At 38.6% G+C, this 26,128-nt stretch overlaps 1 protein-coding gene and 1 pseudogene across 3 annotated transcripts in view; one reads left to right on the top strand and one right to left on the bottom strand.

The window, feature by feature from the left end:
• MBLAC1 (metallo-beta-lactamase domain containing 1) overlaps positions 1-26,128 on the bottom strand; it is an 81,790-nt gene that overhangs the window by 1,550 nt on the left and 54,112 nt on the right. Inside the window, exons 4-5 of one of the 2 annotated variants that reach the window (XM_082600651.1) lie at positions 7,305-7,450; positions 1,683-1,732 (exon numbers count right to left, since the gene is read on the bottom strand). The gene's annotated coding sequence lies outside the window, so the exon portion shown is untranslated. Of the gene's footprint in view, positions 1-1,398; positions 1,733-7,304; positions 7,451-26,128 lie in introns of those variants that run through there. The other variant, XM_082600652.1, reaches the window with a different exon arrangement.
• LOC309816728 (NXPE family member 3-like) overlaps positions 15,447-26,128 on the top strand; it is a 31,947-nt pseudogene continuing 21,265 nt past the window's right edge. Inside the window, exons 1-2 of the transcript in view lie at positions 15,447-15,472; positions 21,217-21,331. The product of the transcript in view is annotated as an NXPE family member 3-like (transcript). The remainder of the gene's footprint in view (positions 15,473-21,216; positions 21,332-26,128) is intronic.

Here is a 26,128-nt window from a genome sequence, read left to right as displayed (position 1 = left end):
CCAGTAGTGGGACTGCTGTGTCATATGGTGGTTCTATTTTTAGTTTTTTTAAGGAAACTCCATACTGCTCTCCATAGCAGTTGCATCAATTCACATTCCTACCAACAGTGCAAGAGGGTTCCCTTATCACCACACCCTTTCCAGCATTTACTGTTTCTAGATTTTTTGATAATGGCCATTCTGACTGGTGTGAGGTGACACCTCATTGTAGTTTTGATTTGCATTTCTCTAAAAATTAGTGATGTTGAGCAGCTTTTCATGTGCCTCTTGGCTATCTGTATGTCTTCTTTGGTGAAATGTCTATTTAGGTCTTCCACCCATTTTTTAATTGGACTGTTTGTTTTTTTGATTTTGAGCTCCATGAGCTGTTTGTATATTTTGGAGATTAATCCTTTGTCCATTGTTTCATTTGCAAATATTTTCTCCCATTCTGAGGGTTGTCTTTTCGTCTTGTTTATGGTTTCCTTTGCTGTGCAAAAGCTTTTAAATTTCATTAGGTCCCATTTGTTTATTTTTGTTTTTATTTTCATTACTCTATGAGGTGGGTCAAAAAAGATCTTGCTGTGGTTTATGTCAAGGAGTGTTTTTCCTATGTTTTCCTCTATGAGTTTTATAGTGTCTGGTCTTACATTTAGGTCTTTAATCCATTTGGAGTTTATTTTTGTGTATGGTGTTAGGGAGTGTTCTAATTTCATTCTTTTACAGGTAGCTGTCCCGTTTTCCCAGCATCACTTATTGAAGAGGCTGTCTTTTCTCCATTGTATGTTCTTGCCTCCTTTGTCATAAATTAGGTGACCATATGTGCGTGGGTTTACCTCTGCGCTTTCTATCCTGTACCGCTGATCTATATTTCTGTTTTTGTACCAGTTCCATACTGTCTTGATTACTGTAGCTTTGTAGTATAGCTTAAGTCAGCGAGCCGGATTCCTCCAGCTCCATTTTTCTTTCTCAAGATTGCTATTTGGGGTCTTTTGTTTTTCCATATGAATTGTAAAATTTTTTATTCTAATTCTGTGAAGAATGCCATTGGTAGTTTGATAGGAATTGCATTGAATCAGTAGATTTCTTTGGGTAGTATAGTCATTTTCACAATATTGATTCTTGCAATCCAAGAACATGGTGTATTTCTCCATCTGTTTATGTCATCTTTGATTTCTTTCATCAGTGTTTTATAGTTTTCTGAGTACAAGTCTTTCGCTCGGTCTATTTTCAAGGGTGTTCAAGCCATTCATGAGGGCTCCACCCTCATGACCTAAGCACTTCCCAAAGTCCCCACCTCCAAATACCATCAAATTAAAGATTAATATGAATTTGGCAGGTTGGGGATGCAGATAGACACAAACATTCAGTCTATAGCAACTATCAACTCTTTGAAACCCTTTGTGTGTCTCTCTATCCCATCCCCCTCTCTACCCCAGAAGTAACCATTATTTCAAATTTTGTTTGTCACTTCCTTGATCTTCTTTATCATTTTGAGATAGATTTCTAAATAACACTTAGCTTTGTTTTTCATGTTTCTGCCAAAGAAGTGGTAAAACCTACATGCTTTTATACCAGGTTGAGCAAAGAGGTGACTGTGGAAAAGTAACTAAACTGTGGAAAGACAGGAATTGTTTTAATAAGGTCTGTTTTACAGAATTTTCCAAGTCTTAACTTCCCATCCTTGATGATAAGAATGTTACCTTCCTTCTGGTAGGAGGTGGACACATCTTCCATATGAAGGTCTTATCTCCTGCTTTCAGGAAGAAAAAGGGGAGAGTCAGAGCATCCTTCTTGCACCTACTGGTAAAAATACCTTTAGCGCAAAGTAATTTTTATGTCAAAGAGGCATATTTTGGGGCAACATATTCTGGTTTCCTTCAACAGCAACATCTAGACTGGTGTTTGACCAGACAACTGGGCACACAACCTAGCCAAATTGGCACATAAAATGAACCATCACAGCCACAAAACCCCAAGAGGGCGGGTGCCCATTTGCTGTGATGGCTTTCATGGCAGCAGTCATACCTAGGCCTGTAAAAGGGTTCTTGGACTCCACCGCTATGTGTGTGTGTTGCAGGGCAGTCCCCACACTAACAAGGAATTCTTGGTGCACCAGCTGGGAGTCTGAGAATTCAACAAAATTCCACTTAATTCTGACACTATCTACCCAGAGATAGCATCAGATTACACAGTTTAAGGGCTCAGTCTACAAGACTGCCCCCTCCCCCACTTCAGAGACCAGTCGAAGCCCAGGTTAACACCTGTGTTTTTGATCAACTGGCTCTAGATTGGAGGTTCCAACAACCCCCTCCTCGGGTTTGATTAATTTGCCGGAGTGGCTCACAAAACCCTGAGAAAGATCTTGCTTGCTAGATCACTGGTTTATCATAAAAGGATGGAACTCAGGAACAGCCAGATGGAAGAGAGGCACAGGGCAAGGTATGGGGAAAGGGCAGTGGAACTCCCATCCTCTCTCTGAGTGCACAATTCTTCCTAAATCTCCAACCCAGAAGTTCTCCAAATCCCGTCCTTTTGAGTTTTTATGGAGACTTCCTTACAGTCATGATTGATTAAATCATTGACCATTGGTGTAGGAGGTGGGGATGGTGAGACTGAAAGTTCCAACCCCCTAATCTGGCTCCAATGACAACCAGTTCAGAACCTCAGAGTCACCTCATCAACATAACGAAAGACACCTTTGTTGCTCTCCTCACTTAGGAAACTCTAAGGGTTTTAGGAGCTCTGTGCCAGAAATGGGACAAAGACCAAATATATATTTCTTATCATAAATCACAGTGTCACAGGCTGCACTCCTGGGTAATCCTTCCCACTTTCCTTTTTTTACCCCTACTGCTACTCAGGAGTATTATGGGATAACTGAGCAAAAAGGAAGGAATGTGCTTTGTAAGAACATATCTTGGAGGAAGCTTGGGGAGCCAGAAGGGTAGGAGGCATTTGGGGTCTGGGACCTGGCAGCCTGCAAGCGCCATGTAATGCTGCATAGTCCACTTCCTTGGTTCTCTGTGGCCAAGAGGGGACCAAGACTATCTGACCTATGCAGGCTCTCTTAAAGCCCAAGCCACCTCCATTTCTCAAATTTAGTAGTATGTGAAAACCAAAGAGAAGCAAAAGCAGGGTTCCAAAATTGTGGCACGACTGAAATAGATACATTTAACAAATGAATGCTTTTAACAGGGAGATATTACAAACCTTTATAATTTTGATAGTCATGCAATAATTACAGGGTTTACAAAGTTAATCCCTGAGGCAGAATGCTGTAATGAGACACCGGTTAAACCGTAGGCTGTAAGTCTCCTTCCTTTATAGTGGGCATGTCTCTGGCTGAATATATGACCAACCCCCTTTCGAGGACTGTTCAAAACCTACATATGAGGCTCTTCGTGAATGAGGCCCAAGAAAAGAATCCCTCTCGCTCTGGCTAGGCTCCAGATACAGCTTTAACATGCCTCAATTTCTAGTTATTCTTATGACCCTAAGGAAGGGGTCCCAGACAGAATTAGTAATGTGGTCATGAGTCACATCCTCAGCCCTGGCCTCATACTTTTTTTCTACACTCAACTGAATTTATAGTTCCTTCTAGGACTATAAGTTTCCCAGGACTGGAAAGGATTCATTCACTTATTAAGTTAGCTTAAATCATCTAAGATCCTACAGCAGTCTGCTTTGCCTGTATTTGGAAATACTAAAATTTAGGAAAGTATACTAAGTACAAAGTTCATAATGCTTTGAAGTATTTTTATGCTCTGAATGTTTACATTTTCTTGTCAGTTTCTTGCCATGTGGTAACTATACAACCTGCCTAAAGATGAATATTTTTCTACTGGTATTTCAATTTGTGACCTAAATGTTTAGGCATTCAGAATGAGAAAACTGTCCAGATTTGAGAAACGAGGCTTTATTTATAGAGATTTTTAGTAACTTATAAAACTAACAGCATTTGACAAAGTTTGCCAAGCTTTATAGTCAGAGATCAAGGGCTGTCCACAGCAGGGAAGAACAGTTTAGAAAAATTATGAGCTATCCTATTTTTAGGTAGGTTATGAATGTTATCTGTCTGAGTGAATTCTTATGCCTTTGTCAGAGGTAATAGCTATACAAAGTAGTTGCTTACCTTGGCTTTCAAGTCTGACTTTAAAACTGCAAATTTTGACATAGTTTAGTTTATTAGCAGCCTTCTTAGAAGGTTCCAGTATATAATTATTTAGCTAAAATCACTAGCTTTGGGAATTGTTTAATTGATAATGCTGTTCATTGTGATTTTTACCTGTAAGCAGCCTACTTTAAATTATTTATTATAGCCAAGAGAAATGTCTCTAAAAACAGTTTTATCATTTTTAGTGTACATCTATCCATTGTCTGCCCCTATGCTCTATTTTTCCTCCTGGTTACTTATGGCTAGAATGGGCATTCCTGTGCAACTGGTCCAGTTGATTGCATATGTAATGGATGATCTACCTAACTTAAGTTGTCTTAGAATTTTTGCCCTAGAGGAGAAAGTATGGGTCACTTTCTTTGGCAATAGGGCTTGTAAGATGAAAGGTTTGGTGGCCTTGTTCTAGGTCCTTTGGTGGAAGCCAGCCTCTGCAGGAAGAGAATGCAGAGGTTGGAGATGGACCTCATTTGAGGTTATGTTGTGGAGAGGTTTCATGGTGGGAGTTTGGTAAATGAAAGGTCACACGGAAGATTTAACTGAGATGGTGAAATGGCATATCTACAGACTCGTATTTTCCTACCTATGAAGTGAAGTATTGGAGTGGGTCTGTTTTTCGAATTCTGGATTGCAGCCCTTCAGCGGTTCAGGATCAGCATTAATCACTGACACCTCTCCCATGGCCCCAGCCCCGCCCCACACAGAAACTATCGGTGCGTCTTATGTAATTATTTCGCAGTATTTTTGTTTCAGTAATATATAGGTGCACTGGTGTCACCAGTGTTCGGGGCCCTGTGGATTTGGTAGAAGCAGCATGCATCCTCGCTGCTATGGTTCCACTCAGTCTAATTGTTTGAAAAGTCCATAATGCATCGCTTTAGAACCTACTTGGTGGACCAGGGAAATGAGACGTTAGAACACTGCCATCAGTTGCTGTAGCAAGTGACCTCCTTTTCATCCTGTTCCACCTATCTATGTAGTCCTGTGTAAAGAAAATGTGTATGTCCGCTTCAGTGACTCGGTGAAAAGCTACTAAATTGGGTCCTTATCTCTTGCATATTTTTAAATTGGCTTGTGCTGTGGTGCTTCTGATTAATTCTAAAATGGAGCTTGTAGTTCTTAAATCTGTTGTGTGCTAGAAATACCTGAGACTAGCTCTGCTCCCACCCTGAACAACACTAACATTGAAAACTGGGAAATGTGTCTTAGGACACTCTTTTCAAAAGTTCCCCGAGATGATTCTGACACACCAGTCATCACCAGTTGGTGGAAAGTTTAACAACTTTGGACCTACATCTAGTTTTAGTTGTCTTAAAACTTCACGTCATTTTGTATTATCTTTTAAATTGTTCCATTTCCGTTTCAGGCTATACTCTTCAGTGAGGGGAGAGGGTTGTGTATTTCATCACCAACAGAAGACTTCCATATACTTGAGCAGAGCAACGTGATGACTGCTCTGTCTTACCACTGTCCGTAGTCTTTAGAGAAGGTTTTGTTGCTGTTGTTTGTTGTTGGTGGTAAAGTTAAAATATATAGGCAGTAATGATGCAAAAAAGTTAATATGCAATGTCTAGTAAAATCTTACTAATTTATACGTGGACATGGCATATATGAATTAAACGTATGAAAAGAAGAAGAAGATGATAAGTGCTATGGGGGAAAAAAAAAGTAAAAGTAGATCAGGGCAAATGGGATCCAGAGTGTGCTGCAGTATTAAATAGGGTAGTCATGGTGGGTCTCTCTGAGGAGACATTGAGAAGAGTCGAGTGAAGACTGGAAGGAGGTGAGGAAGTCAGCCTGGAGGAAACCCGGGACAGAGTATCCGCGGCAGAGGTAACACAATGCCAAGGCTCGGTATGTGCACGGATGTGTGTGCCTGATGTACTGGAGAATCAGCAGAGAGGCCAGTGTGGTTGGAACTTTCTGTGCTCAGGGAGGTAATGGGCCTCATCTCATAGGGGCATATGTAGGAATTTGCTTTTTCCTCTGAATTAGTGGTTGTCAACTTTTTAAAAAGTATCATGCCCCTTAGGAAACTTTCTAGACAATTTTATTTTCCTACTGGCTATCCTTTCATAAAATCTTAACACCACAGATATAACATATATTTGTTTATGTACTGTGGCCCTTTGGAGGGCCACTAACCATTGTACAATAATATCCAAGATTCTTTTCACTCCCTGCCCCCCGCCCCAAACCACTTTTATCCCCTTGGAGATGATACTGCTCCTGTTGAGAATATAGGTTCTGAGTGAAATTTTATAGTTGGTCCTGCCTGTCACAATTGGGGGTCATCTGGGGTGGTGGGTGATGGCCCTGAATCACTCTTGAGAGGCTGCTCAGGACCCTGGCAGGAGCGAAGGAAACTTTACTTTCTCACAACCCATAATTCAGACCCACTTTCTTTTTCGTACATTAAAAGAAATTCAAACGTGGACATGAATTTACCTCTTGCCTCTTTGGTAGGAAAACCCCTCCCACAAATCCCATGCCCATTGCTCTCATTTTTTGTTTCCTTGTGCTTTATTTCACTTTCCCCCATGACCAAGTGAGTAATTGTGATCCTCGGTGGGGGACCCGTTTCACCTCCTCCCCTTCACACCCACCACGTGGGCATCAGTGCACTTGCACAGAATTCCTAATGCTATTGACCATGCTTTCCTGCCCCAAATGCATGGAGAGCCCAGAGTGGCGAAGGGCAGTAGGGAAAGGAGAGGGAGTAGGGTAGAGAGGAGGGAGAAAAACAAAGGAAGAGAGAAGAAAAGAGTGAGTAGGTCAGGGTTGGGAAGTGTTTGGGATGAGAAGATGCTAATCATTCCCACACAGCTGGTACCCTCTCACCTGATAGGGAGACCTCTCAATGATCCTGTAAGCTCTCTCCCAAGACCACAACGAAAACAAAGCTAGGAAACTCTGAATTTGGTTATAAGTCTGAACTCTCTAGTCAGGTTTAAAAAAATACGGCATGATCTGCCTGTAATCTTCCATTCTGGCTGCATCTTCTGCCTCTGCCTTCCTGGGATTATCCGTTTTTCTCTCTGCAGGTGGCACTTCTGTCTGGGATGCTCTTCCCTCCCTCCTCTGCCTATCTGTGAACTATTTCATTCTTCAAAGCCCTCTTCAAACCACCACTTCCTCTGGGAGGACTCACCTGTGCCCAGAATTAATTGCAGGGTCCTCTGTGTTATTCTAGAAATTACAGCATCATACTGCAGCTACTAGTCTGTAAGCTGGGTTCCCACTTTAGCGTTGAGCTCTTCAAAGCATTCTAGCAGCGTGCCTGACCCAGCCGTTGATCTATGTTTGCAGAAGGAATAAATGAAAAGAGGTGGGTAGTTAGAACACTCCCTCACATCATACACAAAAATAAACTCAAAATGGCTTAAAGACTTAAATATAAGACAGGACACCATAAAACTCATAGAAGAGAATGTTCGCAAAACATTCTCTGACATAAATAGCAGCAATACTTTTTGGATCCGTCGCCTAGAGTAATGGAAATAAAAGCAAAAATAAACAAATGGGACCTAATTAAACTTAAATGCTTTTGCACAGCAAAGGAAACCATAAACAAAATGAAAAGACAACCTATAGAATGCGAGAAAATATTTGCAAACAACGTGACTGACAAGGGCTTAATTTTCAAACAGCACATATGGCTCAATATCAAAAAAACCCCAAACAACCTGATTAAAAAATGGGCAGAACTGAATAGACATTTTCAGAGAGGAAATGCAGATGGCCAACAGGCACGTGAAAAAATGCTAAACATTACTAATCATCAGGGAAATGCAAATCAAAACCACAGTGAGATACCAACTCACACCTGTCAGAATGGCTATCATGAAAAGGAGCACAAATAACAAATACTGATGAGGATGTAGAGAAAAGGGAACCCTCGCACACTGTTGGTGGCAATGTAAATTGGTGCAGCCACTGTGAAGAACAGTATGGAGGTTCCTTTAAAAAATAAAAATAGAACTACTGTATGATCCAGCAATCCCACTCCTGGGCATATATCTGGAGAAAACCATAGTTTGAAAATATACATGCACCCTAATGTTCATACCTGCACTATTTACAGTAGCCAAGACATGGAAGGAACCTAAATGTTCATCGACAGATGAATGGATAAAGAAGATGTGATACATATATACAATGAAATATTACTCAGCCATAAAAAAGTATGAAATAATGCCATTTGCAGCAATATGGATGGACCTAGAGATTATCATACTAAGTGAAATGTCAGACAAAGACTAATACCATGCACTATCGCTTATATGTGGATTCTAAAAAAATGATACAAATGAACTTATCTACAGAAATAGAGTCACAGATGTAGAAAACAAACTTATTGTTACCAGGAGGGAAAGTGGGGGAGGGATAAATTGGGAGATTGGGATTGACATATACACACTACCATATATAAAATAGATAACTAATAAGGACCTACTTTATAGCTCAGGGAACTCTCCTCAATACTCTGTAATGACCTATATGGAAAAAGAATCTAAAAAAGAGTGGATATATGTATATGTATAACTGATTCATTTTGCTGTACAGCAGAAACTAACACAACATTGTAAATCTATACTCCAATAGAAACTATACTCCAATTTTAAAAAACAATGAAACAATAAAATTCTTATACATGTGAAAAAAATAAATTTGTTCACATTATAAAAGACTTAGAAATTAGGAGAAAAGGTACCAACAGTCCCAAGACCTCAACTACAATCACTATCATTATTTTTGTTAATTAATTTATTTTTTATTTATTTATTTTTGGCTGTGTTGGGTCTTTGTTGCTGCATGTGGGCTTTCTCTAATTGTGGCGAGCGGGGGCTACTCTTCATTGTGGTGCGCAGGCTTCTCATTGTGGTGCCTTCTCTTGTGGTGGAGCACGGGCTCTAGGTGCGCGGGCTTCAGTAGTTGTGGCACACAGGCTCAGTAGTTGTGGCACGTGGGCTTAGTTGCTCCGCAGCATGTGGGATCTTCCCGGACCAGGGCTTGAACCTGTGTCCCCTGCACTGGCAGGCGGATTCTTAACCACTGCGCCACCAGGGAAGCTCCACCATTGTTATTTTGATGTAGTTTATTTCTCATATTAAAATGTATTTTTAAACATGGAAAAAAAAAGAAAAGATACATACACTCCAACGTTCATAGCAGCACTATTCACAATAGCCAAGACGTGGAAGCAACCTAAGTGTCCATCAACAGATGAACGGATAAAGAAGATATATATACATTTACGTATGTATATATACATACATAAATGCAATACTACTCAGCCATAAAAAAATGAAGTAATGCCATTTGCAGCAACACAGATGGACCTAGAGATTATCATACTAAGTGAAGTAAGTCAGAGAAAGACAAATATTATATGACATCACTCATATGTGGAATCAAAAAAATAGTACAAATGAACTTATTTACAAAACAGAAACAGACTCACAGACATAGAAAACAAACTATGGTTACCAAAGGGGAAGGGGGCGGGGAGGGGTAAATTGGGAGTATGGGATTAACAGAGGCACACTACCATATATAAAATAAACAACAAGGATTTACTGTATAGCACAGGGAAATATATTCAATATCTTGTAGTAAACTGTAATGGAAAAGAATTGAAAAAAAAGAATATAGATATATACATATATATGTGTAACTGAATCACTTTGCTCTATACTGGAAACTAACACAATATTGTAAATCAACTATACTTCAATTTTTATAAATAAATAAATAAGAAAAGAGATTGGTGAGGAGGGAGAAAGAGGAAAGGAGAAAGAGCAGAAAAGGAAGAAAACCTAACTAGTAATCAAAGGAGGCAGGAAGTAGAAGAATAAGAGGAGGAGAAAAAGAACAATCAATCATGCCTCATTCAGAATTTGTAATGTGCATTTTATGTCTTCAGAGCTTTTGCAGGTTATATTTACCAACTCAACCACTTTGTAATGTAAATAAGGTAGATATGATTAATTTCATTACAGAAGAAACAAGTTAAGCAAGTTATGCAAGATATGCAGTAAGTAGCTAGATATTAACAGCGGGTATGACCTGAATCCAGGATTTTTGAGGGGAGTGGTGGAGGTGTATTATTATGTATTTCTTTGTAGAGAAAAGGAAAAAAAAAAGATTGTGAAAGGAGAAGACCACCCCCACCCATCCACCTCTCCCCCAAAAAGGAAGAAGTAAAATATTCAGGAATTAGGAAGGGATGGGGTGGTTTTCATCTCTGTTTTTCTCTTAAGTCAATAGTCACATTTAGCTCCTCAACCATACAACTCTAGAGGATGGATTTGAGGCTATCTGTTTTGGAGAAATGAAGGCAGAGGAGGTAAGGGGAAAAGGAAACAAGTTGAGTCTTGGGGTTAAGGAAAATAGTGACATCTAATTCCTTTGTCATTAGGACTAGATGTAGCTTAGGACAGTGCAGACTGGAGCCCAAAAGGTGCAAAAATGGGAAGGAAAAGAAAGCATGATGGGTTTTGTGTAGGGTCCGTAGATGAAACTGCATCCCTAGAGCAAAGAGATGGAGGAGGTTTGTTGATGAAGGCAGTTAACAGTTTAAAATCTATTTTAAAAACCAAACAATACAGAAGAATTGTAGCAACATTAGGAAACATGCATAAGCAAAAAGGTGAAAATAAAAGTTACCCACAATCAGGGCCTCCCTGGTGGCGCAGTGGTTAAGAATCTGCCTGCCAATGCAGGGGACACTGGTTCGAGCCCTGGTCCGGGAAGATCCCACATGCCGCGGAGCAACTAAGCCCGTGCACCACAATTACTGAGCCTGCGAGCCACAACGACTGAGCCTGTGTGCCACAACTACTGAAGCCCACGCGCCTGGAGCCCATACTCTGCAACAAGAGAAGCCACCGCAATGAGAAGCCACCACAATGAGAAGCCTGCCCCTGGCTCGCTGCAACTAGAGAAAGCCCACGCGCAGCAACAAAGACACAACACAGCCCCCCCCCCAAAAAAAAAACAAAGACTAACGGAAAAGAGAAAACTATCACAGGACTTGTGACTTATCTCCCATTTAGAAAAGAAAAAGACACAATATCTATAGCGATTATTTTAAATAAAAGTATATCCCAAGCAGCCAGAATCAAGTCCAAGTCTTGAAGGTATCTGAAGAGTAGGAAGGTAAAATAGAAAAGCTAGCCAGTTGTTCAGTAATCATGATCTCTGTGAACTCAACTGTAAAGGTGGCGTCAGACTAATTGTGGCACTTGCTTATCATGCTTTTGAGAAAATTCCAGCTAATTTATCCCTCTCCCCCTTTCCCCTTTAGTAACCATAAGTTTGTTTTCTATGCCTGTGAGTCTATTTCTGTTTTGTAAATAAGTTCATTTGTATTTTTTTGATTCCACATATAAGTGATATCATACAGTATTTGTCTTTCTCTGTCTGACACTTCACTTAGTATGATAATCTCTGGGTCCACACATGTTACTGCAAATGGCATCATATCATTCTTTTTATGGCTGAGTAATATTCCATTACATATATATACCACACCTTCTTTATCCATTCATCTGTGGATGGACACTCATGATGGCTGCTTTAAAAATCCTCATCAGATAATTCCAACGTCTGAGTAATCTTGGTGTTGGCACCGGTTGATTGTCTTTTCTCATAGAAGTTGTGATTGTCCTGGTTCTTGGTATGAGTGATTTTCCCTTGTATACTGGACATTTTAGGTATTATATTGTGAGACCCCAGGTCTATTTAGCAGGCAGTCACCCTGTTTAGGTGTAGCATGTAGGTCCAGGTGAGGGGGGATGTTCAGCTCCCTTTGGGCCCTGCTGATGCCACCCTGGTGTAAGTGGAGCACCAATTCCCATGGCCTTGTTGCCTCCAGATGAAGGGGGAAGTTCAGGTCCACACTTTGCACTACTGACATTAGGGTGGGGGAGTGCAGTGCCAACCAGCATTTATTCACTCCATTTTTTCCTGCTGTTTTGCTGCCAGGTGGGAACAGAAGCTCAGATCCCTCCTGGAGTCAGTTTTATTTTGATTAGTGTGTATCTTACTTTGAATTCTTTATACCCTACAAAGAACCCAGTAGATATCTTGCAAGTGGAAATATTCTTTAAGAATATTCAGCAGATGGAATAAATAGTGGAATGAATATCACTTTAGAGCAAATCAGCTAAAGATTTATTTCAGAATTCAGGTTCTCTTCCTCATCGCTACAGTATTCTTTAGAATCCTCTTTACTCTGCTACAGTTAATAATTCTTTATGTTAACTTTCCCTGTTCCAATTAATGTGATTGGACACAGACTGATACACTAGTAATTCCTAATGAATCCCTTTTTTGACATTTCTCTTTTTTGCAGCAATAAAAATAGCCCTGGGGGCTTCCCTGGTGGTGCAGTGGTTGAGTCTGCCTGCTAATGCAGGGGACACGGGTTCGAGCCCTGGTCTGGGGGGATCCCACATGCCGCGGAGCGACTGGGCCCGTGAGTCACAGCTACTGAGCCTGCGCGTCCGGAGCCTGTGCTCCGCAACAACAGAGGCCACAACAGTGAGAGGCCCGCGCACCACGATGAAGAGTGGCCCCCGCTTGCCACAACTAGAGAAAGCCCTCGCACAGAAACGAAGACCCAACACAGCAAAAAGAAAGAAAGAAAGAAAGAAAGAAAGAAAGAAACTCCTACCCCCAACATTAAAAAGAAAAGTAATTTTCATTGTATCCTCATTGCTGTGTGAATACTTTAAAAAAAAAAATAGCCCTGGCAAGAGGGAAGAGATATGGGAACATATGTATATGTATAACTGATTCACTTTGTTATAAAGCAGAAACTAACATACCATTGTAAAGCAAAAAAAAAAAAAAAAAAAAAAAAGCCCTGGAATTTCAGTGGCTGTTTGACACAAAAGTTTATTTTGAACTCACCTGAAGTCCAGCCAGTGTCTGGGAGCAGCCTTCCACACTGCTGTCCTCCAAGCTGCTACTCGAGAACCCAGGTCCCTTTCATTCTATGTCTCCACTGTCTCCTAGAGCCTCCCCAGAGGTCACTACTCGTCCTCTGCACCCAGCCCACTGATGAGCTGAGAGAGACAGAGACAGAGAGACAGAGACAGAGAGACAGGGAACAAAGGATTGCATGAGATGTTTGATGTCCAGGCATGGAAATGGTATGCATCTTCACTGCCCAAGTTCCAATGACCACAACCTATTCATGGTCCAAACAGGGAATTTGGGAAACACTGTCTTCAGGAAAAGAAAATGCAACTAGCTAGCCCCTGCTTCCCATCTTTCTAATGTATTTACGTTAATTTTAGACATAGTAATCTGTGTCTAATATATTTTATAATTATATATTTTTATAATTGTATATTTTTCTCTTCATAGTCAAAACTAATACTGTGATTTAGTTTCTTGTATAGTGATTCATATTTCCTTGTCTCTCTCTTTCTTCCTTCCTCTCTCTTTCCTTCCTTCCTTCCTTCTTTTCTTTCTTTCTCTCTCTCTCTCTTTTTTCTTTTCATTCTTTCTACTTTTCATCAATAAATATTTATTAAGCACCTGTGATGTCCAGGCAGTGTTCTAGGTTCTAGGAAAATAGCAGTGATCAACAAGAAAAAAAGAGTCCTGTTTTGTGGTGCATAAACTCTGGTGAAAAGACTCAGAAACAAGTAACAAAATAAATATACATACAACTCCAAAGAATGAAAAATTTTGTGAGAAAAAGTAATGTGAAAGTTCGAGATGATGATGAGGAGAAAGATGCTTCTGAGGCAGTTTCATTTGGGCTGAGTCCAGAACAATAAGCAGCCAGCTGTGTGACGATCTTAGTGATCATCTCTGTCTCATGCAACCCTCTGCCTCTTTTTCAACTACATCTCTGCAGCTGAACATGCATGGAGAAAAAGTTCAACAACACTGAATGTTCTCACTTTAAAACCTCAAGGGGGCCTAATGCTGCACAATAATCATGGTGGTTCTCAAAATGTGATCCACAGACCAGCAGCATCAGTATCACCTGGGAGCTTGTTAGACATACAACTTCTCAGGCCCCACCCCAGACCTACTGAATCAGAAATCCTGGGGAGGAGCTCAGTCTGTGTTTCAACAAGCCCTCCAGATGACTCATACATACTGAAGTTTGAGAGCCACTGCACTCATCCCACCGTACTTCTCTCTCCTGAAACCTTCCTCATCCTCACACTCAGCTGATGACTTAACCTATTTTCTTGGGCAAAACGAAGCAAAAACTTTCCGTGCTCCCAAATAAAATTGGTCCTTCCACTTCAGCTCTAAACCTCATCCCCTCTTGCCTATTCAAGAACATCACTCGACCAATTTTCCCCTCTCCCTCCTAAATCATCTTCCTTCTCAACAGCCTTATTTCCATCACATTCCCATTAGCATATAGACATGTTACTTTTTACTTTATTTTCACATGCTTAAGTATTTTCAGGTGAATTACAGACATCGTGATGTTCCACCTCCAAATATTTCAGTATAAACCTTTAAAAAAAACAGAATATCTTTAAACATAACCAAAAGTAGATCCTTTGCATCTAATACCCAGTTCATCATCAAATTTGCTCAATTGTCCTTCAAGAGTTTATACAATTGTTTTTTCAAAGCCAAATCCATTCCAGGATCTGGTGTTTTGTCCCTTGATTTTTTTTAAAATACAGGCCAGTCCTTTCTTTTCTTGACCTTGATGTATGGAAAAGCCAGGGCCATTTGTCCTGTCAAATGTTCCACCTTTGGATATTTCTGATTGCTTCCTTATGGTGGCATTTAGTTTGTCCTCTATTTCTTGTATTTCCCGTAAACTGGAATTTAGAGTTAAAGGCTTGATAGATTTAACTTAAGCATTTGCGTAAGTGATGTTAAATTCTGTTTGCAGCACATCGGAGGATGCAAAGTATCTGATTGTTTACCATTAGTGATGATAAGAGTGACCCCTGGGTAAGAGGAAAAATGCCTGATCCCTCCACGGTCCAGTTATGTTTTCCTCTTGGGGCCAGAAAGGAACCTAGTATTATTTTGTCATTGGAAAAATTCCAGAAATCCTCATTCCCATTCTCCTAATTATTTTAACACAACTTATAATTATTGCATGTATATATATATATATATATATATATATATATATATGTATGTATATATATGTATATATATAAATGAGTGCACATAATTTAATATTTTATTATAAAATATAACAAAACATAGAGCAAATGCATAAAACAATTTAACAAATTGTTATAAAATGATCACCCATATAATGTCCACCCAAAATAAGAATGAGAACATGACCCTCAGTCCAGAAGCCCTCTGGTACTGTGTCTCTCCACAGTTATAACTCCCTCTCTCTCTCCCATTATTCTGGGTGTACCCATGATTCTAACTTTTATAATATTTATGCCCTCATTTTTCTTTATCATTTTGCCAACTTATTAGGCATTCCTAAACAATCCATGTGAGTTTTGCCTGATTTTCAGCTTCATATAAATGAAAACATACTCTATGAATTCCACTGTGTCTGGCTTCTCTATTCAGTAGTATATATTTAAGATTCATCCACATTCTCTCATGTAATTGTAGCTCATCCATTTCCACTGTCATATGGTCTTTCGTTGTATGATTGTATCACACTATATTTTTACATTCTACTGTGGATAAGACTGCTATAAAAATTGCTACCATAGGGGGAATTCCCTGGCAGTCTAGAGGTTAGGACTCCGCTTCCACTGCAGTGGGCACGGGTTCCATCCCTGGTTGGGGAACTAAGATCCCATGAAGTACAGATGGTTTACAATGCTGTGTTAATTTCTGCTGTACAGCAAAGTGACTCAGTTATACACATATATACATTCTTTTTCATATTCTTTTCCATTATGGTTTATCACAGGATACTGAATATAGTCCCCTGTGCTATATGGTAGGATCTTGTTTATCCATCCTATATACAACAGGTTTGCATGTAACTTTTGAGTCCATATGAGCATGTGTTTCTGTAGGGTGTCATCTGGCAGTGGTTTTGCTGATCAGAGAGTAGGCGTGTCTTTGACTTACTGGATTCTGCCTATTTTTAAAAAGTGGTTTTACCTGTTTACTATTTTACCAGCAGTTTTTTGTTGTTCCACATTCTTGCTAGCATTTGATATCATCATTTAAAAATATTTGGCAAAAATTATGGGTGTATAATAGTGGCTCACGTGGTTTTAATTTGAATTTCTCTGATTTTTTACAAGAGAACACTAATTTTTTAAGCCTTGGATATTTGGAATCTGATTGACCTGGCACTGCTGGCTGAGTTCATCCTTTCCCCAAAGCTCTGCTGTGCATTTTTGTCATAAATCAGGTGTCCATATGTCCATCTGCTTGGGGGCTCTCTATTCTGTTTAGTGAATTTGTCTCTACCAGCACCAATACCACCCAGTCTTCATTACTATCATTTTGTAATAATTCTGGATTTCTGGTGGACAAGACCTACATTTTTTAGGTCCTTGACCCATGTTCACTCCGCTTTTCTTTAAAAGGGCTTTGGCAGTTTTTGATCTTTTGTGCTTCCATATGAATCTTTTAATCAATCTGTGGAATTACAAAAAAAGAAATTCCTTTTGGGATTTTAATTGTGATTATATTGAATTTGTAGTTCATTTTGGTTTCAAATTAGATACTATGAACATGATATACCATTCTGTTAATAATATTTTTGTTATTGATTTCTAATGTAATTGCCTTGTGACCAGAGAACACATTTCATATAATTTAAATCTTTTGAGATTTGATGAGACTCACTTTTTGTCCCAGTATACAATCAATTTTGTAAATGTTCCACATGTATATTCTGCAACTGATAGCTTTATTGTCTAAATAGGATGGTTTTTATTTTGGTTCCCAGCCAGGGATCGAACCTACGCCCCCTGCAGTAGAAGCTCAGAGTCTTAACCACTGGACTGCCAGGGAAGTCCCATAAATAGGATGGTTTTTAAATCATGCTGTTCAAATCTCTTACATCATCACTTACTTACATATAACATAATCTTTTGTCTACTTATTTTACCAATTACTGAGAGACATGTATACAAATCTCCCAGAACAACTGTGAATTTATTTCTCTGAGTATGTGCATATTTTGCAGTTCACTTTATTTATTTAATGCCATATTGCTATTTAGAATTATATCAATATAATTCTAGCAATATATTAATTATAGCAATATAATAAATGACATATTCCTGGCAAACTGAACTTATTATCATTATGAAGAAACCTTTCTTATTTCTAGAAATGATATTTGCCTTAAGGTCTATACCAACGTTCTTTGTTACTGTTTGCATGGTTTATCTTTTTATACTAGGTTTGTTTGAATCAGGATTCAAATAAGATACACACAATTGCAATTGGTTGAGTTGTTTCCATTTCTTTTAATAATTATGGTGCTATTCAGATACCTATTGCACATTAGGTGAGTTGTAATAGTTTGTGCTTTTTAATGAATTGGTTTATCCCATCTAAGATGTCAAATTAATGTGCATGGAGCTGTTTGTAGTATTTCCTTATTATACTATTGATGCTTGCAGAGTCTGTAGTGATAGCCTCTATTTCCTTCCTGGCATTGGTAATTTTTGTCTCCTCTTATTTTTCATTTGATTTTTCTATATTTTCAATCAACTGTGATTAGATATGGAATTTTCAAGAAATTCTTTGGCTTTGTTGGCATCTTTGAAACAATAGATAGATGCCCCTCATTAGGTCTTTAATTATTTCTGGGGAATTCTCAGCTACTATCTCTACAAATGTTTTTCTCTCACTATTTTCTCTAAGTTCAATCAGGTCCCATTTGTTTGTTTTTGCTTTTATTTCATTTACTTTAGGAGATGGATCCAAAAAAACATTGCTGCGATTTATGTCAAAGAGTGTTTTGCCTAAGTTTTCCTCTAGGAGTTTTATAAGTGAAAAGACAACCCACTAAATGGGGGAAAATATTTGCAAATGAAATGATTGATATGGGATTAATATCCAATATATTAGCTCATAGAGCTAAACATAAAAAATCCCAAAAAACCCCAAACAACCTGATTAAAACATGGGCAGAACTGAATAGACATTTTTCCAGAGAGGAAATGCAGATGGCCAACAGGCACATGAAAAAATGTTAAACATTACTAATCATCAGGAAAATGCAAATCAAAACCACAATGAGATACCAACTCATACCTGTCAGAATGGCTATCATCAAAAGGAACATAATAACAAATATTGGTGAGGATGTAGAGAAAAGGGAACCCTCGTACACTGTTGGAACGTAAACTGGTGCAGCCACTGTGGAAAACAGTATGGAAGTTTCTCAAAAACAAACAAACTAACTAAAAATAGAACTACCCTATGACCCAGCCATTCCAATCCTGCATATATGTCTGAAAAAAACCTCAAAACACTAATTTAAAAAGATACATGCACCCGTGTTCATAGCAGCATTCTTTACAATTGCTGAGATATGGAAGCAGCGTAAGTGTCCATCGACAGATGAATGGATAAAGAAGATGTGGCACATATATACAATTACTCAGCCAGAAAAAAGAAATGAAATTGAGTTATTTGTAGTGAGGTGGATGGACCTAGAGTCTGTCATACAGAGTGAAGTAAGTCAGAAAGAGAAAAACAAATACCATATGCTAACACATATATATGGAATCTAAATAAAAAAAAGAAAAGAAAATGTTCAGAAGAACCTAGGAATATAGATGCAGACCTACTAGAGAATGGACTTGAGGATATGGGGAGGGGGAAGGGTAAGCTGGGACAAAGTGAGAGAGTGGCATGGACATGTATACACTACCAAACATAAAATAGAGAGCATATGTTCTTGATTGCATTCCACTGTCTTTTAATTGGTGAGTTTAACCTGTTTACATTTATTGCAATGATAGTTTCTTGTTTCTTCCAACTTGTTTCAAGTTTCCCATTTATTGTACTTTCTTTTTTTCTCTTTCCCTACTTTCCAATAGGTGAATCAAATATTTTTCTGATTTAAACATTTTACACTTTATTTTTAGTCTTATATCGGTTACTTATGTTTATTTACCCCAGCTGATTTCTTGTCTTATCAATGTCTCTCTATTTCTCCCTAAACAATACGAGTACCTTAGCATATTCTCACATCCCTTAATCTTACCCAATGCACCACCTCTAGAATGTTAATATTGCCTAGAATTTAGTCATGAGTTCTATGAATATACATATTTTTCTTTTCTAGTGTCCTTGTTTTTTTCTCCTTTTTATTGTGGTATAATTCATGTGAAGTCAAATGCACAGATCTTTTTTTTAATAGAACTTTATTGGAGTATAATTGCTTCACAATACCATGTTAGTTTCTGTTGCACTACAAAGTGCAACAGCCATATGCATACACATGTCCCCACATCCCCTCCCTCTTGAGCCTCCCTCCCATCCTCCCTATCCCACCCTTCTAGGTCATCGCAAAGCACCAAGCCAATCTCCCTGTGCTATGCTGCTGCTTCCCACCGGCCAACTATTTTACATTTGGTAGTGTATATATGTTGATTTAGACAAATGTATATACCCATATAACCATCACCCAATTCAAGATAAAGGGCTTTTCAGATCCCCATGTTTCTCTCATGCCCCCCTCCAGTCAACCCCCTCCACTGGTGCCAACTGCTATTCTGTATTCTATCACCATAGATTGGTTTATCTCTTCTAGAATTTGTCGGAAGCCATCCTGGAGCCATTGCACCATGACAAAGTCATGAAGCAACGGAAGGCGAAACTGCAAGGCAGCGCCATGCCAGGAGGGTGGACTACAGCTCTGTTGTTACATTTTATGATAATAAATTTACATATAGGGGCAATTTTGGGGGGATGTTGTTCCACGTGAAAGAAAAATTCCTCTAAGGACTCCTCCTCCTGAAACTACCACAGAATGGGAAGTACCCACTAAAGCCCCGGGGAAATGGGTAAAGAATTAAGAGCCTGGAACTAAGGGGATGTTTTTATGGAAAACACCCTCTAGTATGGAGTTACGGCCATGGACCGGAGTTCCTGATGACATAGGAAATTTATGGTTCTATTATAAAGGAAGATTAATTATAGAAAAGCAAATGCCTAGAGCAGAATTGGTTGCTAGGATAGGGAGAAAACACTGTCTCAGTTGGAGGAAACAACAAGAAAGGGCATGCAGGGTATATTGTAAATATTTTCGTGGAACCATTGTAAAAGGTTGCCCATGCAAGAAGAGAAATAGGAACAAGTAGATCCAACTTCTACAATTAAAATAATTATATAACTGCTTGGCTTGATTATTAAGAAATAACCTGTGCTTAATGGGAACTTAGGGAAATATTTTAATGGGACATCTAGAAACTAGGGGATATTTTTAAAAAAAATCTTTATAGAACATTTTGAGGTCAGATTGTGGTAAGATTGTTTGGTCACGTACCTGGTAATGTAATCAACTACAATATATAAATCTGTGACTGTAAATAATAAAGGAGAGAGAGACATATGATGCTGATACTTTAAGAAGTGTAATAGATTTATTTCCTTCGCCGACGCTATCCATCCCTTGGGTATCCCTGGACTCGCTGGAGCTGGACTCCGGCATTTCTTATTAAAAGAATCATATAAAATGAATCTTTTGTGTTTTTCTTTTTTCACTCAACCTGATGTTTTTGCAATTCATTCATGTTGTTGGATTTATCAGTAGTTGTTTTTATTGCTGAGTGGTATTCAATCGTACGAAAAACCCAAACTTGCTTATCTATTCTTCCACTGGTGGATATTTTTTTCCTTTAATTTGGGAATATTATGAATAAGGCTGCTGTGAACATTCTCATGTATGTTTTTGTAAACATGAATAGAATTGCTGGATCATAATTGCCCCAATTGTGTGCTGGAACTTCTTCACTGAACACCCAAACTTCTACAAAAGCCCTCTCAGCCATAGGTGATGTCAGAGAATTGATGTTCTTTGATGGGGAAATGGTAGGAAACTCTCATTGCATTATGTTTATGACATCACTCCTTTTGATTTTACACTTTTATCTACCTAGGGTCTTGGTCACATACCAGATGTCTAATAAACAACTCCAAGCTTCCACAGACCTTTTCATCAGACAGTTCAAGTGGCACAAGATTGTGGCTGTGGGATCAGTTATTGCAATTTGTGTAAGTACACTTCTTTCCACTTGTCCTATCCATCACAGAACTTGAAACAGTTACTTTCATCTAGACGGAGGAGGCTGAGGGAAGCTCTCCATTTTGTCATTCTATTTTCCTGTTTCTAATCCAGGTGGTGCCATGGTGGGACAAGTTCTTAGAGACAGAATGAGCACATTCTATCAGATAGGGGTAGCTTTAAACAAGTCCAAAACACTAGCCCAAAAGAGTTTGTTTGAGGGGAAGGCAGAAACCTAAGCTGTCCATGCTTTCTCTTTCCCTAAGTTGTTACATTTCTGCTCCAGCTTACCTGGCTCCTTTCCAGTTCTTAAAACTGAGAAGACCACTGTTACCTTCATACCTTGTCTCTAAGGACAACCTGCTCCTTCTCCCTACCTTGCTGCATATGTAAAATTTTCCTTTTCCCCTTGGTTCTGCTGAAAAAAACTTGAATTCTTGGGAATTCCCTGGCAGTCCAGTGGTTAGGACTCTGCACTTCCACTGCAGGGGGGCGTGGGTTCAATCCTTGGTCAGGGAACTAAGATCCCACATGTGGCATGGCCAAAAAATATTTTTTTTTAAGTTGAATTCTCCAAAAAAAAGGTTTACCAGGAATAAATAGTGGGGAAAATAGTAAAAAAAAAAAAAAAAAGATATAAATCTATGTGTTTACAAATCACTTATGTTAAGCAGTTAACAATTGTCTTCAAACTGAGTTGCCTCTAAAGCTCCTTTTTCTGAGCATTAGCTTAAACTGTTCACCATTTAGCCTGGAATAAGTTTATGTTATTGCTGTGACTTGTAAAACTGAGAACTTTTCTTGAACATCCTTTGTTGTTTTCTAGTAAAACTCAGATCTCTCTCAGAGAATAGGAGATAGGAATTCAGTAGAGAAGTGCTATCTCAGAATAGAGTGTACACCTAAGGGTCATGACCCTGGCAGAGGAAGAGATTATCCCAAGAGATGGCATTTCATGATTGACTATAGAGCCATAAGCCCTCAGGCCACCCTGCCCTGAGCTTGTGTTCTCCTCCTGCAACCCTCTGGCCTCTGTAAATCCTGTTATATCCCAGGACCTGTTCTCTGACCTCTTCGCTTTCTCCCCATCAACCAGGTGGTTCCATACTGAGGTGAAATTCAGTTCCTTCACCTACTGTCCTATACCTGTTAGAATCCAATATCTGCCTCTAACACACCTCCTCTCACTTATCTCTCTCTCTCTCCCCCTTCCTCTTTCTCTCTCTTCAGTGAAATTGATGTCATCCTTACAGATGAGTTTACCTGAAATCCCTATTAATTACATATCACCTTGTATTATAAGCACTTATTTCCTGTCTGTTACCTTTGGCAGGGCCATTCATCTCCGTATGGCCAGTGCTTAGAACATAGTAGGGGCTCATTATATATCAGCTGTATCTAATTAAGGGGGAATGGGAATTCACATTTGTCAAGTATCTAGTGTGTCAAGTATCTAGTATCTAGTGTGTGCTAGGAGATTTAGATATGTGATTTCCTTCTCGCAAGCTTGAATACACTGGTGTGCCTACACTAGTTACTTACTTTTTTTTCTGAGACATCCCTTAGGTTGCATAGGATTTTAAAAGATATTTTCTGAATGGTTAACAGTAGGGAAATACTATCTAGATACATTCACAGTAATAGATCTACAGAATGAATAACAGGATCACTTTAAGAAGTACACCTCTCTTCCTTCCTGAATAATTCAGTCAAAAGGTTTTTCGGGCAAGACTGAGTAAGGAAAGTGGATAAGTGGTGTGGCAGCTTGAATAGGGGTTTCCAGACCCAATTTCCAACTTTGACAGGGGAGGGGGGGTTCCCCATACCTCCAACAAGGAATTCTCAGACACCAGAAGGGTGTCTGAGAATTCAACTCAATTCTGATGCTACCTACCCAGAGATAGAATCAGATTCCACAGGTGAAGGGCTCAGTCCCACAGACCACCCTCCACTTCAGATGTCAGTCGCAGGCTTCCAAGCTACAAATTACAAACGGGAGGTTCTGATGACCCCCTCCTCGGGTTCGATTAATTTGCTAGAATAGCTCACAGAACTCAGGAAAACCCATTTATTCACTAGGTTACCTATTTATTATAAAAGGATATTAAAGGATAGGAATCAATAGCCAGATGAAGACATATACGGGGTGAGGTCCCAAACAAAGGAGCTTCTGTCCTCATGGAGCTTGGGACCCCACATGGTGGCACATGGAAGCATTCTGATTCTCCAGAGTAGAAGCTCTCTGGAAAAGGACCAAAAAGCTGTCCTTTTGGTTTTTTACAGAGGCTTCATTACATAGTCATGATTGATTAAATCATTGGCCAATGGTGGCTGAGTCAAGCTCAAGTCCCTCTCCCTTGCCCAGAAATCAGGGTGGGATGGATCCCAACCCTCTAATCACTTGGTTGGTTCTCCTGGCAACCAGCCCCTATCCTTAGGTGCTTCCAAAAGTCACCTCATTCACATAACAAAAAACACCTTTATCACTCTCAACAGTTAGGAAATTCCAAGGGTTAGGGGAGCTGTGAACTCCCAAATATATATATATATATATATATATAATATATGTACGTATGTGTGTGTGTATATATATATTATATATATTATATATATTTATAATTATCTAAATTTATATATGTCTTATAAATCACATCACACAGCTAATGTAGTAGAGATTGGAGATTATGCAGGAAGGCAGTTAAGAAGGGTGGCAGCTGGGGAAGAACAGGAAAAGTTTAGGAAATTGGTTTAATTTCCAATTTCCAGGGAGATTAAGCAAGTAAGTAAATGCATTAAGGATAATGAGAAGCCAGTTCCTCATTGTTGAAGGAGTTACCAATATGGAAAGGAGAAGACTAGAATAGACCCTGAGGTGTTGGGTTAGAATTAGAGAGATAAAGGGAGTTATTTCATAACATTAGAAGGATCAATTCAACAAGAGGACATAACAAACCTAACTGTATATGTTCCTAATAACAGAATTTCAAAATGCATGAAGCAAGAACTTCTAGAACTTCAAAGAAAAATAGGCAAATTCACAATTTTAGTCAGAGGTTTCAGTACCCCTCTATCAATAATTGAAAGTACAACTTGACAGAAGATAAGTTAATGTACAGAAGACTTGAAAAATAGTACCAAACAACTTGACCTAATATACGTTTATAGAACACTCCACAGAACAGCAGCAGAATACACATTCTTTTCAAATACACATGGAACATTCAGCAAAACAGATTGTGTTCTGGATCATAAAACAAGCCTTAATAAATTTAAAATGTTTCAAATAACACAAGGTTATGTTCTTTGGCCACTATTGAAATACATTAGAAATCAATAACAGATAGATTTCTAAAAAATTCTCAAATATTTGGAAACAAAATAACACACTTCTTAATAACCCAATGGGTCAAAGGAGAAATCTGAAAGGAAATTAGAAAGTATTTTGAATGGAAGGAAAATTAAACCAGACCTATTAAAATTGCAGGGGACACTCAGAGGGAAATGTAAAGTATTAAATGTCTTTATCAGAAAAGTAAGATCTCAAATCAATGAACTCAGTTTCTACCTCAAGAAACTAGAAAAAGGAGATCAAATTAAACCCTATGTAAGTAGAAGGAAAAGAAATCAGAGCAGAAATAAATAAAATATAAAACAGAAAAATATAGAAAATCAATTCATTGAAAGCTGGTTCTATGAGAAGCTCAATACAATTGATTAGCCCCTAGACAAAATAATCATGAAAAAAGACACAAATTATCTATATCAGGAATGCAAGAGGTGTCATCAATACGTATTGTACAGATATTAATACTGAGATAAATTTAAGCCAATAAATTCTATAACTTTGATGTAATTGACAAATTTCTTGAAAGACAAAAACAATAAAAAATAACTCAAAAAGAAATATCAACATGAATAGCCCTATATCTATTGTGGAAATTGAATTGTAGTTAAAAAATCTTCCTGGGAGAATACATCATTACCAAGTGGGGTTACACTATGTGTATAAGGCTGATTCAACATTCAAACATCAATAAGTATAATTCACCATATTGAAAGCCTAAGAAAGAAAAAATAGATGATCATCTCAATAGATGGAGAAAAGGCACTGGATGAAGCTCAACATCTATTCATGACTAAAAGTCTTAGCAAAATTCAGATAGAAGGGAACTTACTTTAGCTGATATAGAGAATCTACTTAATCATTCTTTTTTTCTTTACTGGGATATAGTTGTTTTACAAGGTTGTGTTAGTTTCTACTGTCCAGCGAAGTGAATCAGCCATATGTATACATATATCCCCTCTTTTTTGGATTTCCTTCCCATTTAGGTCACCACAGAGCACTAATTATAGTTCCCTGTGCTATACAGCAGGTTCTCATTAGTTATCTATTTTATACATATTAGTGTATATATACAATGGAATATTGCTCAGTCATAAAAAGGGATGAAACTGGGTCATGTGTAGAGACGTGGACGGACCTGGAGACTGTCATACAGAGTGAAGTAAGTCAGAAAGAAAAAAACAAATATCGTATATTAACGCATATATGTGGAAGCTAGAAAAATGGTACAGATGAACCTGCTTACTTAATCATTCTTAATGGTGAAAGACTGAAATCTTTCCCCAAAGATCAGGAACACAGCAAGGACATCTGCTCTCAGCACTCCTCCTCAACATTGTACTGTAAGTCTTAGCCAGTGCAATAAGGAAAGGGAAAAAAAAGTGTACAGTTTGGAAAGGAAGTAATAAAACTTTCATGAAGACATTATTTTCTACATAGAAAC

Source organism: Mesoplodon mirus (assembly GCF_964341445.2).
Source record: "Mesoplodon mirus genome assembly, chromosome: 15".
Classification (NCBI taxonomy): domain Eukaryota; kingdom Metazoa; phylum Chordata; class Mammalia; order Artiodactyla; family Ziphiidae; genus Mesoplodon; species Mesoplodon mirus.
Note: the sequence above shows the minus strand (reverse complement) of the source record. Positions and strands in the feature narration are given on the sequence as shown.